Source organism: Aquarana catesbeiana, linkage group LG06 (assembly GCF_042186555.1).
Source record: "Aquarana catesbeiana isolate 2022-GZ linkage group LG06, ASM4218655v1, whole genome shotgun sequence".
Taxonomy (NCBI): Eukaryota; Metazoa; Chordata; class Amphibia; order Anura; family Ranidae; genus Aquarana; species Aquarana catesbeiana.
Window position 1 is genome coordinate 110,112,648 of NC_133329.1, and position 19,455 is coordinate 110,132,102.

General features: G+C 42.9%; 1 long non-coding RNA gene across 1 annotated transcript; it reads left to right on the forward strand.

Annotated features, from left to right (window-relative positions):
- The first annotated feature begins 52 nt into the window (after positions 1–52).
- Positions 53–17,889, forward strand: LOC141147667 (uncharacterized). Its single transcript, XR_012245092.1, has 3 exons — positions 53–146; positions 17,557–17,657; positions 17,745–17,889. It is a non-coding gene; the product is annotated as an uncharacterized lncRNA (long non-coding RNA).
- Positions 17,890–19,455: the final 1,566 nt, after the last annotated feature.

The window sequence follows — 19,455 nt, forward strand, 5'->3', positions numbered from 1 at the left end:
GAGTGACACCGCCCTGGACGGGACTCTGTGCCCAGGAGGGCGGAGTCAGGGAGTAGCGGTATATCTGTGTTATATAAGCCGGGCGTTATATATAGTGTGATTATATATAGTGTGATGAGAAGCCATGGCCGTACCAGCAGAGAGAGGTTAGTGATCGCTGGATGTGTTTCAGCAGAACTCAGGCCATGTGATCAGTTTAAATTGCCAGAGTCACGTGATCTGGATCAGTGTGGCTGATGAGAAGGTGGAGGGAGGGATCCGGGGATCGCTTTATATTGTAGTGATAGGATGATGACGGGATTATTGGGCTGGCAGGATCTGCACAGTGGAGGAGAGGACTCCCACTAGGGTTTCCACCTTTTAAAGTCAAACTCGAGTGCTTTAGCCGCGCACGGCAGTTTTTTTTTTTTTTAGTATATACACATATACTGTCTTTGTTTCTTCTCTCCATCTTTTATTCTTTCTGTCCCTTTTTTTTCTTTATTCCTCTCCCTTTCTCTCTTTTTCTTTCACTCTCTGGGAAGTGAATGGCTACATGTCCATTTTTGCATTATTAAATAAAATGCTAACCATACACACATATTAAATATATATATATATATATATATATATGTATATATGCACTGTATGTATTTACACCTACAGGTATATTGTGCCCAATGAATGGTTGTCTTTGGGGGAGGGGGAATTGCAATGTGGAATGTGTGTATGTGTTGTGTGTGTATATTGTTTGTGACGTGTGTGTAACATGTATATTGTGTGTATTGTATAGATAATGAAACTCAAAAAAAACTGCGCCCTCCTTGAGTCCCCACCACTGCGCTCAAAGACAAAGATATATCTCACCCCTGTGTAAACAATCAAAAAGAGCTCTGGAGTGTATGTGACTCCGTGAAATTTCCCAAAGCTGCCACTTTTAAATGTGAAACATAAATGACCTCTATTAATTTGCAAAAAATTATTGTAAATCAATATAAGCGGCGCTAGTGCAAGTGATGTGACACAACCCAGTGTCCAAGATGTATAACCTGTGCACTATGGTAGTAGTACGTGACAATAATGTGTATCACTCAAACAGAAATCTATAAATATACCACAAATCAATATTGCATCATATGTGGAAACAAATAACAGTCCATCTGTGAAATGTCCATAGAGAGAACACCGTGAGAAAGTGTGCAGATTCCTAAAAATGTCCACCAATTCACACCGTGCCAGTGATTCCTCTCCCTCTGGATTCAACACTCACCGGATGAATATGCCTCACACTCTCGTGTTTTGGCAAACAAGCATAGTAAATTGGATAATCAGGTAATGGTGGAAAATCCAAGTTGCATTCGTCCCAGTGTCATCTCATTCCATATGCAAATAAAAATGGGAATCCCATGAACAAGTCAGGTATGACGAAACATGTCGGGGGCGTGGCTGTACGGCATCCATCAATAGCAGAGTGTGACGGAGGAGACGCTGCAGCTCATCTCCGTGCGTCAGTAGCAGGTCCTTGCTTGGTCAGACGAGCTTCAGCGAGTGGGGGTGAGAGCCTGTTACCACTTACCTTGGGTCCGCCGCGACCATCTTTTACATTGGTGCTGGGCGTTTCACATAGGAGGATTGATACTTTGGATTGCTGTGTTGATTTGGCTTGAGTTAAAGAGTTTATCATGTGAGTGCAATGATTGAAGTTCACACAGTTCAATACATTTTATGTTTTACGGTATCACACTATTTTGCACATTTTTATTTGCATATGGAATGAGATGACACTGGGACGAATGCAACTTGGATTTTCCACCATTACCTGATTATCCAATTTACTATGCTTGTTTGCCAAAACACGAGAGTGTGAGGCATATTCATCCGGTGAGTGTTGAATCCAGAGGGAGAGGAATCACTGGCACGGTGTGAATTGGTGGACATTTTTAGTAATCTGCACACTTTCTCACGGTGTTCTCTCTATGGACATTTCACAGATGGACTATTATTTGTTTCCACATATGATGCAATATTGATTTGTGGTATATTTATAGATTTCTGTTTGAGTGATGCACATTATTGTCACGTACTACTACCATAGTGCACAGGTTATACATCTTGGACACTGGGTTGTGTCACATCACTTGCACTAGTGCCGCTTATATTGATTTACAATAATTTTTGCAAATTAATAGAGGTTATTTATATTGTGTGTATTGTCTGTGTACAGTGTGTATATGTTGTGTGTGTAAATTGTTTGTGACATGTATTGTGTATGTGTGCTGTGTGTATTGTCTATGTACATTGTGTATATGTTGTATGTGTGTGTGTGTGTATATTTTTTGTGATGTGTATTTTGTGTGTGTATTGTTTGTGACGTGTAGTGTGTGTGTATGTATTGTCTGTGTACGGTGTGTATATGTTGTGTGTGTATATTGTTTGTGATGTGTATTTTGTGTGTGTATTGTTTGTGACGTGTATTGTGTGTGTGTGTATTGTCTGTGTACAGTGTGTATATGTTGTGTGTGTGTATATTGTTTGTGACGTGTATTGTGTGTGTGTATTGTCTGTGTACAGTGTGTATATGTTGTGTGTGTGTGTATTGTTTGTGACGTGTATTGTGTGTGTGTGTATATTGTTTGTGATGTATATTTTGTGTGTGTATTGTTTGTGACGTGTATTGTCTGTGTGTATTGTCTGTGTACGGTGTGTATATGTTGTATGTGTGTGTGTGTGTGTGTGTGTGTATATTGTTAATGACGTGTAGTGTGTGTAACATGTATATTGTGTGTGTGTGTGTGTAGAATAAAAGCTGAGACCCTATAGAATAAAATGGCGGTTGTTGCGATTTTTGTCATGTTGTTTTATTGTCAGATGTATTTGCGCAGCAGTTTTTCAAACACAATTTGTTTGGAAAAAAAAACACTTTGATTAATTTTAGTGCATGCAAACACAATACAATATCCAATTTTATGGTAAAATATTAAAGATGATGGTACACTGAGTAATCAGATACCTAACCTGTCACACAATAAAAATTGTGCACGCCCATGGAATGGTGCCAAAGTACAGTACTTCTCCATAGCGCACCGTAAAGCTTTAAATACCTTTCCAGGTTATCAGTTTAGAGGTAGAGGAGGTCTGGGGCTAGACGTGTTGCTCTTGCTCTGACGTTCACAACAATACCTCACAAGTGTGGTACGATCACTGTTTACATATGTGTTCACATTTGTGTGTAGGGACAGGGGTGATGTAATTTATATATTTTTTTTAATTATAATTTTTTTATCTAAAACTTTTTTTTTTTTTCGTACTTATGCCCCATACACACAGTCGGATTTTCTGACGGGAGCCTGTTGTCGGAAATTCCGACCGTGTCTAGGCTCCATTGGAATTTCTGACACACATCTGCATCTCAAATTTTCCGACAATAAAATCCGTTGTCGTAAATTCCGATTGTGTGTACACAATTCCGACGCACAAAGTTACACGCATGCTCGGAATCGAGCAGAAGAGCCACACTGGCTATTGTACTTCATTTTTCTCAGCTCCTCATATGTGTTGTATGTCATCGCGTTCTTGACGTTCGGAATTTCCGACAAGATTTGTGTGACCGTGTGTATGCAAGACAAGTTTGAGCCAACATCCGTCTGAAAAAACCCATGGATTTTGTTGTCGGAATGTCCGATCGTGTGTACGGGGCATAACTTTATTGCTATCACAAGGGATGAGCAACATCCCTTGTGACAGCATGGGCTGTGACAGGTCCTCTTTAGGGAAGAGCTCAGGCGTGTTTGCAACTTCACGTGCCCGCGCCCGCCAGGAAGCTGACACTCCGAAGCGCTAATCACAGGCAATAAGACATTTCCCAATCTGTGCAGCCGCGGATCGGGAAATGTCTCACTGCCTGTGATCAGCGCTGTGGAGTGTCAGCTTCCTGGCAGGGCGGGCACGTGGAGTTGCGAACACGCCTGAGTTCATCCTTAGTCCTCTTAATGGAGAGATTTGGGATCTGTTAGACCCCAAATCTCTCCTCTGACCTCCAATGCAGCCAGTCAGGCACAGATCGGTCTGATCGGCTGCTTTCCTCGCCGCCAACAGCCAGGTAAACAAAAAGCCGGAAGTGACAAAAATCCTCGTTGCTTCTGTTTTCGGGGGTCACAGAGCGGCCTCTCTGTGTAGTGCAGACATCACCACCAATCCCAGCGCTCTCGGGGCTCCGCAATCAAAAGGAATTTAATGGGCTGCTGAAATTGTACTGCACAGGAACACTCCATGAAGACCTCCCCTTTTTGTTTAACCTTTTATGGTTTGTACGTTACACACCCACCCCTCATCCTTCATTGCCGCCTAGGTGAGTGACACGTTTTGCTCCTGAGATATGCGCATTACATATCCCAGGAGACATTCATGTGTCTAGGCCACGGTTTCTCAACCAGGGTTCCTCGGGGTTCCTTGAACAATGAGCAATTTCTGCCTCTCAGATAAGTTCCCACTGACACCATTGATCTTTTTATCTATCTGCAATTGGGTAATTCTTCCCAATGACCACACATGTAAGGAGCATTTTTCCCACTTACCATCACACTGAGACCAGAAAGTTATTTCAAGGGTTCTCCTGTGTTGAAAAGGTTGGGTAAGGCTGCTCTAGGCTGTAGTGCCACGTGCCACGTGCAACTCTGACTTCCACTCACCTGTACAGTGCAGTTGGGGCTGACTAGTTTCTACAAGTTGAATGAAAGTTAGTACGTTTTGGCAGGAGTACACAGATCACAGCAGGTTACTTTCACTGTAGCTCCTCCATTCTGTAAACTCTGTGTTTTTTTTTTTTTTTTTAATGAATGCAAGGCACACTGTGATTGGAGGAGGGGATGTTGTGACGTTCATCAGCACATCCTCCAATCACACTGCACCTTGCATTTGTTGAAAATGAGACCTTTACTGAATGGGGGATCTGTAGTGTGCCTAAGCTGCGACGAATGCAATGTGCAGTGTGATTGAATATCATGATCTCCCTCCTCCAATCACAGAGTGCTTTACATTCTGAGGTGTGAGCAGTCTGATGTGATCCGAGCAAATCAACTGGAACAGGAACTCTTCGCACCCCACATTAGGCACGGAATGCACCGTACCAGGGGTGAGGGTAAAGATGGCCATTCGCTACAAGACTTTTAACCACTTGCTTACTGGGCACTTAAACCCCCCTCCTGCCCAGAACAATTTTCAGCTTTCAGCACTGTCGCACTTTGAATGACAATTGCGCGGTCATACAACACTGTACCCAAATGAAATTTTTATCATTTTTTCCCACATATAGAGCTTTATTTTGGTGGTATTTAATCACAGCTGAGATTTTTGATTTTTACTAAACAAACAAAAAAAGATGGAAAATTTTGAAAAAAAAAATCATGTTTCATAGTTTGTTATAAAATTTTGCAAACAGGTAGTTTTTCTCCTTCATTGATATGCGCTGATGAGTCGGCACTGATAGGCTGCACTGATGGGCACGGGTAGGCACAGTTAAGGCGGCACTGATGGGCACAGATAAGGCGGCACTGATGGCCACTGATGGGTGGCACGGATGGGTGGCAAGGATGGGTGGCACTGATGGGCACTGATAGGTACCACTGATGGGGGGCACTGATGGGCACTGGTAGGTGACACTGATGGGCACTGATAGATGGCGCTGATGTGCAGCACTGTTGTGGCACTGATTGTGGACGCTGATGGGTGGCACTGTGGGCGCTGATGGGTGGCACTGTGGGCACTGATGGGTGGCACTGTGGGCACTGATGGGTGACGCTGGTGGGCACTGGTAGGCGGCACTGCTGCCTATTGCTAGGTGTCACTGGCAGGGGGCACAGATGATCGCCGTGATCGGAAATGATGTCCCTCTCACGACCGCCGGTGATCGGCTTTTTTTTTCCTCCTCACGCTGTCAGCGCAAGGAGAAAAAATAGCTGATTACCGACTCTGTTTACATCACATGATCAGCTGTCATTGGCTGACAGCTGATCACGTGGTAAAGGGTCGGGACCGACCCCTTACTCCGATCTGTGATCAGGCGAGTCTCATAGACTCGCTGATCACCGAGCGTGCCACGCGCGCCCTGCAGGGGGCGCGAAGGCCGCTCGTGCACGGGACGACGTCAATAGACGTCGTCCCGGCAAAGCAGGTCCGCGCTGTTGCCGTCATACGGCAATAGCGCGGATCTGAACTGGTTAAACTAATGTTCGTACGGATATTCGTATGATAGTTATTCGTACATTTGATGACTTGACTAATGTCGATCAAAGGTACTTCAAAATGTTTGCTTTTAACATTCGATTTTGGCATTAATAGGCCTTTCTAAATGAAAACGACAGTTAGACTGGCCATACATGGTCGAATTTCAAAAGAAATTTCTTTTGAAAATCAGAAAATGTGTGCGTTTTGTGATCCGATGGTGCCACCATTGATTTAGAACCAGCCAAGCCTTCAATTTCATCTCATGTTGCTACAGAAAAGAATTTTCATGGCTGGGAATCTTCTTTTCTTTCTGGGAATTTTCTTTTCTTGCACATGCGCTTTTCTTTTTCGATTACATTTCTCGCACGGTTCTCCCATCATTGATTAGAAAATTGTTTTCAAAAAATTTCCAACATGTCCGATTACTCAAATTCGATGGCCGTACGAAAATCGGCTGTTGCTGCAGCCCACTAATGGTGCGAAATACGAACGAAAATTCTTAGATAAGATTTTCGAAAGAAAATTCTTTATAAATTCAACCCATGTAGGGCCTGCCTAAGAAACGTGTTCGTTTGAGAAAATTTTTTTTTTTTTTTAAATTTGAATTTCTTGTCACTGCGGTCAAAAACGAACATTGATTGGACTCCACTAAAAACTAAAAACTAGAAAATCAAAAGGACGCTCTTAAAATGAAGAAAATTGAAGGATATTCTATTAGTGTATGGCCAGCCTAAAGCAAGTTATACGTAACCTCCACCTAGACACATGGGACACCCTTCACTAGTGTGGATTTATTCTTACACTGCACGTGTCATAATATCGTTTTTGGCTGTTCAGCTTTAAAAAATAACCAGTGCAATAATCTGAAGGGCAGATTAAAATGTTAATGCAATGAGAATATTTTAGCTGATTAACAGAACGTATTTTTTTTTAACCACTTGACGACCGCCGCACGACGATATACGTCCACAGAGCGGCACAGGCAGGCAAAAGGACATACATATACGTCCTTGCCTTCCCGCGGGTGGGGGGTCCGATCGGCGGTCGCCTTTGGTCTGGGAGCGTTCAGTGATGAAGGGGAGGCCATCCGATCGTGGCCCCCCCCTCGCGATCGCTCCCAGCCAATCAGAATCTTCCCCTGCCTCTGTGTAGTACACAGAGGCAGGGGATGTGATGTCATCTCTCCTCGGCTCGGCAGTTTCCGTTCCGGCGCCGAGGAGAGAAGACTTCGCTGTGAGTGCACCAAACACACACACAGTAGAACATGCCAGGCACACATTACACCCCCCTTTACCCCTCGATCCCCCACCCGATCACCCCCCCCCCCGTCACACTGACACCAAGCAGTTTTTTTTTTTTTGATTACTGCATGGTGTCAGTTTGTGACAGTTACTGTGTTAGGTCAGTTAGGGTTAGCCCCCTTTAGGTCTAGGGTACCCCCCTAACCCCCCCTAATAAAGTTTTAACCCCTTGATCACCCCCTGTCGCCAGTGTCACTAAGCGATCATTTTTCTGATCGCTGTATTAGTGTCGCTGGTGACGCTAGTTAGGGATGTAAATATTTAGGTTCGCCGTCAGCGTTTTATAGCGACAGGGACCCCCATATACTATCTAATAAATGTTTTAACCCCTTGATTGCCCCCTAGTTAACCCTTTCACCACTGATCACCGTATAACTGTTACGGGTGACGCTGGTTAGTTCGTTTATTTTTTATACTGTCAGGGCACCCGCCGTTTATTACCGAATAAAGGTTTAGCCCCCTGATCGCCCAGTGGTGATATGCGTCGCCCCAGGCAGCGTCAGATTAGCGCCAGTACCGCTAACACCCACGCACGCAGCATACGCCTCCCTTAGTGGTATAGTATCTGAACGGATCAATATCTGATCCGATCAGATCTATACTAGCGTCCCCAGCAGTTTAGGGTTCCCAAAAACGCAGCGTTAGCGGGATCAGCCCAGATACCTGCTAGCACCTGCGTTTTGCCCCTCCGCCCGGCCCAGCCCAGCCCACCCAAGTGCAGTATCGATCGTTCACTGTCACTTACAAAACACTAAACGCATAACTGCAGCGTTCGCAGAGTCAGGCCTGATCCCTGCGATCGCTAACAGTTTTTTTTGGTAGCATTTTGGTGAACTGGCAAGCACCAGCCCCAGGCAGCGTCAGGTTAGCGCCAGTACCGCTAACACCCACGCACGCACCGTACACCTCCCTTAGTGGTATAGTATCTGATCCGATCAGATCTATACTAGCGTCCCCAGCAGTTTAGGGTTCCCAAAAACGCAGTGTTTGTGGGATCAGCCCAGATACCTGCTAGCACCTGCGTTTTGCCCCTCCGCCCGGCCCAGCCCAGCCCACCCAAGTGCAGTATCGATCGATCACTGTCACTTACAAAACACTAAACACATAACTGCAGCGTTCGCAGAGTCAGGCCTGATCCCTGCGATCTCTAACAGTTTTTTTAGTAGCGTTTTGGTGAACTGGCAAGCACCAGCCCCAGGCAACGTCAAGTTAGCGCCAGTACCGCTAACACCCACGCACGCAGCATACGCCTCCCTTAGTGGTATAGTATCTGAACGGATCAATATCTGATCCGATCAGATCTATACTAGCGTCCCCAGCAGTTTAGGGTTCCCAAAAACGCAGTGTTAGCGGGATCAGCCCAGATACCTGCTAACACCTGCGTTTTGCCCCTCCGCCCAGCCCAGCCCACCCAAGTGCAGTATCGATCGATCGCTGTCACTTACAAAACACTAAACGCATAACTGCAGCGTTCGCAGAGTCAGGCCTGATCCCTGTGATCGCTAACAGTTTTTTTGGTAGCGTTTTGGTAAACTGGCAAGCACCAGCGGCCTAGTATACCCCGGTCGTAGTCAAACCAGCACTGTAGTAACACTTGGTGACGTGGCGAGTCCCATAAGTGCAGTTCAAGCTGGTGAGGTGGCAAGCACAAGTAGTGCCACCAAGAAGAAGACAAACAGGCCCGTCGTGCCCATAATGCCCTTCCTGCTGCATTCGCCAATCCTAATTGGGAACCCACCACTTCTGCAGCACCCATAATTCCCCCATTCACATCCCCAACCAAATGCAGTCGGCTGCATGAGAGGCATTTTCTTTATGTCCTCCCGAGTACCCCTACCCGACGAATCCCCCCAAAAAATATGTTGTGTCTGCAGCAAGCGCGGATATAGGCGTGACACCCGCTATTATTGTCCCTCCTGTCCTGACAATCCTCGTCTTTGCATTGGTGAATGTTTTGAACGCTACCATACACTAGTTGAGTATTAGCGTAGGGTACAGCATTGTACAGACTAGGCGCACTTTCACAGGTTCTCCCAAGATGCCATCGCATTTTGAGAGACCCGAACCTGGAACCGGTTACAGTTATAAAAGTTAGTTACAAAAAAAAGTGTAAAAAAAAATAAAAATATATATATAAAAAAAAAAATAGTTGTCCTTTTATTGTTCTCTCTCTCTCTATTCTCTCTCTATTGTTCTGCTCTTTTTTACTGTATTCTATTCTGCAATGTTTTATTGTTATTATCTTTTATCACGTTTGCTTTTCAGGTATGTAATTTTTTATACTTTACCGTTTACTGTGTTTTATTGTTAACCATTTTTTTGTCTTCAGGTACGCCATTCACGACTTTGAGTGGTTATACCAGAATGATGCCTGCAGGTTTAGGTATCATCTTGGTATCATTCTTTTCAGCCAGCGGTCGGCTTTCATGTAAAAGCAATCCTAGCGGCTAATTAGCCTCTAGACTGCTTTTACAAGCAGTCGGAGGGAATGCCCCCCACCGTCTTCCGTGTTTTTCTCTGGCTCGCCTGTCTCAACAGGGAACCTGAGAATGCAGCTGGTGATTCAGCCAGCTGACCATAGAGCTGATCAGAGACCAGAGTGGCTCCAAACATCTCTATGGCCTAAGAAACCGGAAGATACGAGCATTTCATGACTTAGATTTCGCCGGATGTAAACAGCGCCATTGGGAAATTGGGAAAGCATTTTATCACACCGATCTTGGTGTGGTCAGATGCTTTGAGGGCAGAGGAGAGATCTAGGGTCTAATAGACCCCAATTTTTTCAAAAAAGAGTACCTGTCACTACCTATTGCTATCATAGGGGATATTTACATTCCCTGAGATAACAATAAAAATGATTAAAAAAAAAAAATGAAAGGAACAGTTTAAAAATAAGATAAAAAAGCAAAAAAATAATTAAAAAAAGCACCCCTGTCCCCCCCTGCTCTCGCGCAAAGGCGAACGCAAGCGTCGGTCTGGCGTCAAATGTAAACCGCAATTGCACCATGCATGTGAGGTGTCACCGCGAACGTCAGATCGAGGGCAGTAATTTTAGCAGTAGACCTCCTCTGTAAATCTAAAGTGGTAACCTGTTAAGGCTTTTAAAGGCTTTTAAAAATGTATTTAGCTTGTCGCCACTGCACGTTTGTGCGCAATTTTAAAGCATGTCATGTTTGGTATCCATGTACTCGGCCTAAGATCATCTTTTTTTATTTCATCAAACATTTGGGCAATATAGTGTGTTGTAGTGCATTAAAATTTTAAAAAGTGTGTTTTTTCCCCAAAAAATGCGTTTGAAAAATCGTAACGGAATATGGGTGGTATATCCGCGCAACGGAACAGGAAATAAAAATGCAGAAATCGCATAAAAGACTGGACTGCTGCCTCCACAGACGTAATTTCCACCAAAGTGGAAGTACGAAGGTAAATGAAAGGTTAATATGTGGGTGTAGCGCTGTCCTGGGTATTGAGACTAAAGAATACCATGTGAATCGTATGTAAACAAAACCATATGAATCGAATATAAACAAACAAAATGACCCAGTTTGAGTGGGGGGGGGGGGGTGGAAAAAGGGGGGGGGGTCAAAGGCAGGAATAGGGAGAGTGTCCGGTTCCTGACATCCAAAGTGACTGTGCTACATAAAGATTTTGTCAAACATGAATAATACTAAATAAATGAATAAATTGAATGGTGACTGGTGCTCAGTGCAACATAGGTGATATTAAACGTTCATAGTGAAAATCTTGGTATTTCTGTAGACCTAGGCAGGTGTGTCCATACATGCATCCGCTGCCTATGTTAATATTGGTGACCGGGTGCTCGTGTCTTGTGATCATGCAGACACTCACCAGCTTCTTTAACCCCTACGGGGGTAACACGCAGTCACAGTGTGTGCCACTGTGCGGCAATCCACATGCAGTATCTGGATCAAGGTGACGTATTAAGCATGAAAGAAGAGAGAGGAGATTCCCATAGCGTAAAACCATACAGCACTCTTTATTAAAAGCAGATGACAAAGTGGTACTCACATTTAAGCAGTTTAAAACAGGCAACCAAGTGTCATCAAACAGGAGAGGGTCAGGTTTAAAAACTGTGATCCACTGGGAGATGATGCAAAGGCGTCAGATAGGCCACCCCCTACGCGTTTCGTCAGAGGGACGTCTACGGGAGCGTGACCCCTTGCGTCACCTCCCCTCCTTTTATGCTGGGCATGGTGTACTGCGCGCCTGCGCTCCGGGGACCTCCGGCAGCCATTTTGCCTTAGATATTGCCGACCGAAGTCCGCGGCCATTTTGTGTGTGGTTATTGCAGACCGAAGCCGTGTATATACCTCTAATGAAGTGGCCCTTGTTTTATAAAAAGAAAAAAGTCAGCGGCCATTTTGTCAAAGGTTTTACAGACCGAAGCCAAGTAGAAGCAGTTGGTGAAATAGGTAGTTAAAATGTAGTGTTACAGGCCGAAGGCCGCGGCCATTTTCCTGTGGTTTATACAGGCTATGTACAGGCTATAGGGTGACCCCGTGCGGGCAAAAAATGCCGCTCGTATGTGTGTCACTATTAAATGTGGAATAATATAACGAAATAATATAAAAAAATAAAAAATATATAAAAATAGCCGTAAGTAGTATTAGGGCAGGGGCAGTGTTGATCCCTCGCACAGTATAAATGGGTATACCCTGACGAGATACACATAAAATATATAAAAATACATAAAATACATAACAATACATAAATTAGCCTAAACCCTGTATATTTATTACACTGAGAATACTAAAATTAAAAATTAAACTACACTTTAAAATTAATAATATTGCGTACACCCTGTATATACGCAGTAGTAGCTAGGTAAAACTAATGAAAATAAATGAAAATAAATGAGAGGGGGAGAGGAAGGAGGAGGGAAGAGAGATGATTATATCATACTTGGGACAAGGAATTAGATGCAAACCAAATGTCATACTTTAAAGGGTATCATACTTTAAAATGCATTATTCTTCTAATAATTAGTGAGAAAGCAATTTAGGTCGACATCTATATTCATTCCTGATGGTTGTAATGTGTCTAGCTGGAAAATCCATCTGGTTTCATTTTGCGACACTTTCACTTTTTTGTTGTCACCCCTCCAGTGCCCTTTAATCTTATCAATGGCATAGAAGATTAGGCCTGTGGGGTCTCTGTTGTGGTGGTCTCTAAAGTGTCTGGATACACTATGCTTTTTGAAACCGTTTTTTATGTTTGTAATATGTTCTCTGATTCTTATGTGCAATTTCCTAGTTGTGCGTCCCACGTACTGTTTCCGGCACGGGCATTCTAATACATAAGTGACGTGTGTATTATTACACGTTATCAGATCCCTGATGGCATATTCATTTCCATTAGATGTCGACCTAAATTTGGTTATCCTTTTACTTGTTTTTTTACTTACTCTACATGGCAAACATTTGCCGCATTTATAAAAGCCTCTTAAATTATTGCCTATTTTAATTTGTTTTGGGGGATCAAGAGCATTATGCACTAGTTTGTTCCTAAGGGTTGGGGCCTTCCTGTAAATAAAAATGGGTTTGTTTGGTAATACAGAATTAAGAACCTGATCTGATTGGAGGATTGGCCAGTATTTTTTAATAATAGATTCCATAGTTTTGTATTGCCTGTTGTATCCTGTCAGGAAGGCGAAACCCATGTTTCTATTTTCTTCCTGTTTACGTGGGTTTTGTGTCCCTTCTGTTAGTCTGTTTCTATCCATATTTTTCAGATTTTATATCTATTCATATTTTACCCTTAGGAACAAACTAGTGCATAATGCTCTTGATCCCCCAAAACAAATTAAAATAGGCAAAAATTTAAGAGGCTTTTATAAATGGTTCACCGTGATATTAGTAATTTACTGCAAGGGAAGGATTTTTATGACTTGATCTATGTGGTTAATGTCAGGTTTTTATGACTCTGCTTCCCACAAGTTTTAATGTCCATGACACCTTGAGAAGGAGGACCTACTCTGCATGTCTCTGAAACATTGTTCATATGCTTATCATGCAGACCTTCACTGAAAAATGACATTCTAACACTCCCTCCTCCAATGTATATAAAAAAAAAAAAATGACCTTTTCATTTTTTATTTTTACCTTGGTGATGCCAATTTTCACCCATCACATTACTTTTCACCATTCAAAAAACATGGTAACAGATACAGTGCCAGATCTCACAATTGTGCATGCAAATCTGCTGCCACGTCTGTTTGCTTGTTCTATGAATGGTGGAAAGTCATTATTCCTGGGACATTGGTATGTCAGGTGTATTCATAGAACAACATGTAAATATACACAGCTCCAGATTTCTATCTGTGCATGTATGAGATCTGGTGCCGTGTCATTGGGGGGGCCGGCTGCAAGAACCAGGAAGAGACAGACCGCTCCCCGGGATGTAAAAAAGAAGATGTCTGTTTGAGAGGACAAAGCTACATCCATGTAATGAAATCAAAGCAGTAGTAAACCGCAGTTGGTGGAAATAAAAACCTGCGAGGCAATGTCATAATGTGCTACTATAAAATTGTATGCAACAGTGCATGTGGGGGATGCCCCTTTGGATTTTTAAGGCAGGAAAAAAGTAGAAACAGTAAAATAGGGATATAAGGCAAACATATGCCAACTTTATTGATATACAAAAATTGAAAAATAGTAGTCTAAAGGACAAGAAAAACATATACAATAAACAGAGTCAATATCTTAAAGACATATGGAGCATATAAAGATAATATCACTCAGTGCCATCTAAACCCAAAGAACCAGCCCAATCAAGGATGGGTATGTTAAGGGTAGGTGGCTAATATGTGTATCCCGACATGTTTCGGAGAAGACCGTAGTCAAACTTGTATTTTCCTTCTTCAGGGGAATTTATTTACACAGATGGGTGAAAATATTTCTTGTCTATAATCAGACTCATGTCATACATAACAATAAAAGCATATAGGTAGGAAAATCACATGCTGGCTGCAGAAGTCCACACCTGGCGAGGGGGGGGGGGGAGGTTCTCCTCATGTGTCAATACGCAAGGCTGAAAAAGCACTTTCACAAGGAACACCAAATCTTCCCTGTAGCAGACAAAGTCGCCACTTGAGTGAAAAGGTAGACATCTGATGCTGACAACCAGGTATCGGCCAGTGAGTCAACACGGACCCTCAATGATGTAAAAAAGAAGATGTCAGTTTGAGAGGACAAAGCTAGATCCATGTAATGAAATTAAAGCAGTAGTAAACCGCAGTTGGTGGAAAAAAAAAACCTGCGAGGCAATGTCATAATGTGCTACTATGCATCGCATACTAGCTCATTATGAGAAACATACCTTAGAACTAAGCCCTCCAGCGCCACACTGTCACTGCTGTGCGGGCTGACATCTTCCCCTGGTCTTCCTTCTGGGTTTGTGGCCTCCGGCCAGATGAGTGGCCAGGGGCGCGATGATGTCACTCCCGCGCATGTGCACAGGAGCTGTCGTTTTTTCTGGCCCCAGCTCTAGAGAGCTGGCACGGTATGCCGGACCTTCAGAGCGCATGCACTCGGAATATCTCCTAAACAGTGCAAGTTTAGGAGATATTCACAGTATCTACAGGTAAGCCTTATTATAAGCTTATCTGTAGACATAAGTGGTGTGACAGAGTTTACTATCACTTTAATGAAGTTAAAAAGAGCCCCAAATGTAAGTAGGACATGACCGTTCCAATCAGATCCACCTATCAGTTTTTTCAGGTGGACCTGATCAGATGGTCCATTCACCCTTATGGACCAGAAGGTGTAAATAAGCTTTTGTTTGTTTACACCCGCCTTCCTCCAACCTGGTCTGCTAAAAACAAACGTAAGTTGATTCGTTCTCTTCTGTGTAGGCAGATTGGATTGGTGGTAGTCACGTGTACAGTGCCTTGCAAAAGTATTCACCCCCCCTTGGCTTTTTACCTATTTTGTTACATTACAGCCTTTAGTTCAATGTATTTTTAATCTGAATTATATGTGATGAATCAGAACACAATATTCTAAGTTGGTGAAGTAAAATTAGAAAAATATATACATAAAACTATTTTTCAGAAATAAAAAAATAAATTGGCATGTGCGTATGTATTCACCCCCTTTGTTATGAAGCCCATAAAAAGCTCTGGTGCAACCAATTACCTTCAGAAGTCACATAATTAGTGAAATGATGTCCACCTGTGTGCAATCTAAGTGTCACATGATCTGTCATTACATATACACACCTTTTTGAAAGGCCCCAGAGGCTGCAACACCTAATCAAGAGGCACCACTAACCAAACACTGCCATGAAGACCAAGGAACTCTCCAAACAAGTAAGGGACAATGTTGTTGAGAAGTACAAGTCATGGTTAGGTTATAAAAAAAAAATCCAAATCTTTGATGATCCCTAGGAGCACCATCAAATCTATCATAACCAAATGGAAAGAACATGGCACAACAGCAAACCTGCCAAGAGACGGCCGCACACCAAAACTCACAGACTGAGCAAGGAGGGCATTAATCAGAGAGGCAGCACAGAGACCTAAGGTAACCCTGGAGGAGCTGCAGAGTTCCACAGCAGAGACTGGAGTATCTGTACATAGTACGACAATAAGCCGTACGCTCCATAGATTTGGGCTTTATGGCAGAGTGGCCAGAAGAAAGCCATTACTTTCAGCAAAAAACAAAATGGCACTTTTGAGTTTGCGAAAAGGCATGTGGGAGACTCCCAAAATGTATGGAGGAAGGTGCTCTGGTCTGATGAGACTAAAATTTAACTTTTTGGCCATCAAAGAAAATGCTATGTCTGGCGCAAACCCAACACATCACATCACCCAAAGAACAATGAAACATGGTGGCAGCATCATGCTGTGGGGATGTTTTTCAGCAGTCAGGACTGGGATACTGGTCAGAGTTGAGGGAAAGATGGATGGTGCTAAATACAGGGATATTCTTGAGCAAAACCTGTACCACTCTGTGTGTGATTTGAGGCTAGGATGGAGGTTCACCTTCCAGCAGGACAATGACCCCAAACACACTGCTAAAGCAACACTTGAGTGGTTTAAGGGGAAACATGTAAATATGTTGGAATGGCCTAGTCAAAGCCCAGACCTCAATCTAATAGAAAATCTGTGGTCAGACTTAAAGGTTGCTGTTCACAAGGGCAAACCATCCAACTTGAAGAAGCTGGAGCACTTTTGCAAGGAGGAATGAGCAAAAATCCCAGTGGTAAGATGTGGCAAGCTCATAGAGACTTATCCAAAGCGACTTGGAGCTGTGATAGCCGCAAAAAGTGGCTGTACAAAGTGTTGACTTTAGGGGGGTGAATAGTTATACACATTGACATTTTCTGTTATTTTGTCCTATCTGTTGTTTGCTTCACAATAAAGAAAAAAAATCTTCAAAGTTGTGGACATGTTCTGTAAATTAAATGATGCAAATCCTCAAACAATCCATGTTAATTCCAGGTTGTGAGGCAACAAAAAATGCCAAGGGGGTGAATACTTTTGCAAGGCACTGTAAATGGACAGTGGATTTTGTTTACTCCCGGCTGTCCATAGAGCAATGTGGACTCTGTTCATGTCCGCTCTGCATAAACTGAGCAGACACAGACCTGTCATCCACCTGCTGTGGTCCGATCAGATCCCCTGCTGATGAAAACAGAAGGTGCCTTTTGAAAGGGGCCGAAGCACTGAATTTTATTCTGGTCTGCCTTCTTTCTTGCGATACATGACTCCACCACCGTTGGCCATGTTCTCATCCTCTTACATGGACAGCAGTAAAAACCTGATCGAAATTATAATAGTTCTCCATTATTTGAAGGCTTGATTCACATAGGGGTACTGTTCCCTATACCCGAGCAAAGGGCCGTGTATACCCACACAGGGGTTCTGTACAGGCAGCCTTCTGAAACCAATGACAGGCAGACAGCTGCACGGATCGCCAAGTGTATCCCCGAGTGTACATCTGAGCAGGACCAGTGCATGGATCAGATCCCTGAATTGTATTCAGTTGGTGTAGTCTGTGCAGTAATAAAATTGTCCCTTTCACTTTTGTAGGGTATTACCGCTTTGTGGTTCTCTTATTCAACTGCATGCTCACCTTTGGCTCCTATTTCTGCTTTGATATTCCCAGCGTTCTGCAGGACCATTTCCAAGGGGTAAGTGTTAAGGTTCATCCATCCCTTACGGTTGTCAAATATCCATGTTTTTTATCGCTATGATATATTTTTCTTTATTTTTTGTAGCAAAACAAAATTATGACTACATATACTCTTATTAAATACCCCTGACGAAGGTGCTTGAATCAGAAACGCGTCGGGTACTGGAGACCACTGTATACCGGAGAGTAACAACAATCTTTTTGTCATGCAAGCCATGTAACCTGTTGTGTTTTTTGTCTTTTATTTGTTTTTCTTTATATTTTTTTGTACATTTGTGTAATATTTTTGCTATGTCCTTTTAACTATCGGTCATTCCATGATCAAATGATTTTATGTATGTCTAATAAATTATATTTCTAATTCATACATGTGTGGTTGTTGCCTACAAAGTCCCAACGAAGGGGGATTCTCTTTCCTTAATATACAATTAAGGATGTGGCAACAACACACTGGTCTGACATGGTGAAATCCTCTTGTTTGCTAAGGTTCATTTCAAAGACGTAATAAAACTTTTCTAACGTTAATGTGAGTGTCCATCCAAAACTTGTAGAGACATTGGACCAGCTGAGATTCGATCTCTGTATGGGCAGGCTGATTGTACCCAAGTCGATCCATTGATTTGGGTACAACTGGCCTGTAGGATTTTTTGGTTTTCATTTGATTGCTGCCGGCCGGGAAGGTTGCCCGTGCTCCCCATTGGCAGAATACAGTAGTGCAGCGGGAGTCAGTGTTGATGGCGGAATCAAGCAATTTTCTTTCCTTCCACTCGTGTTTGAAGGAAAGAAAATCAAGTCATTTATGGGCTTAAAAATCAGACTCCTTTCTGGTTTTCACTGCTATAGAGGACTCTGTTAAAGCGATTTCCCCTCGCTTCCTGTCTTGCTGATGTTTTATCAGACAGGAAGTGAGCGGAACTCTCCTACAACAACACACATTGAAAAAAGATAGGAAGGCTAGAACCCCTGTTAAAATTTTGTGTGTGCTTCTCTTGCAGATTTCCCTTCACTTCCTGTCTCGTAAAACATGAGCAGGACAAGCAGTTAGGTTAAATCTGTCTAATGGTGGTCATACATACTTCAGTTTTATTATCAGAATGATGTGTGATTTGAATCTGCAAGCAATTAATTAGCCAGAATTTTCTTGTCCGAACGCTATAAACTCAATTTAGATTAAATTAAACAAAATCAATCGGCCAGGGCCGAATATTATCAATCGCTTTGCGTTGATCAGCAGCACTGAGATACTTTGTTCATGTATCTTGTTTGATCAGAGTATGAGAATGCATGGTGGGTACAGAGATGCGATCTATGACTTACATTTGTAAGTTACGAATGCACCATACCTACCATTCAAAATCTACTTATCTGTGTGTGTTCATATCGATCAAATGGGTTGCTGACTATAGATTGATTATTCATATTGGAGGAGATTGATTGGGGAAGTAATTGATGATTTATCAAAGTGTGTATGGCCAGCATAACAGACCCCCAGATAGCAGAAAAAACACGACAGTAAGCTGCATACAGAAATTACAACTTTACATTTTGACATTACCGAAAGAACACATGTGCACACAGCCAGATTTTCGTTGCACTTTGAATGTTACCATTGCACATTAGATGACATATTGGATGGATGTTTTTGGATACATTGCCATTCCTGTAGCTCTCAGTAACGTTGTTATCTCACATCTCTGCATTGTTTCCAGAATCTGACATGTAATGGTAGTCCTCCAAATGGCACGCACCATAATGGCAGCACTGACTGTGTGGAGGGACTGGGCATGACTCCAGAG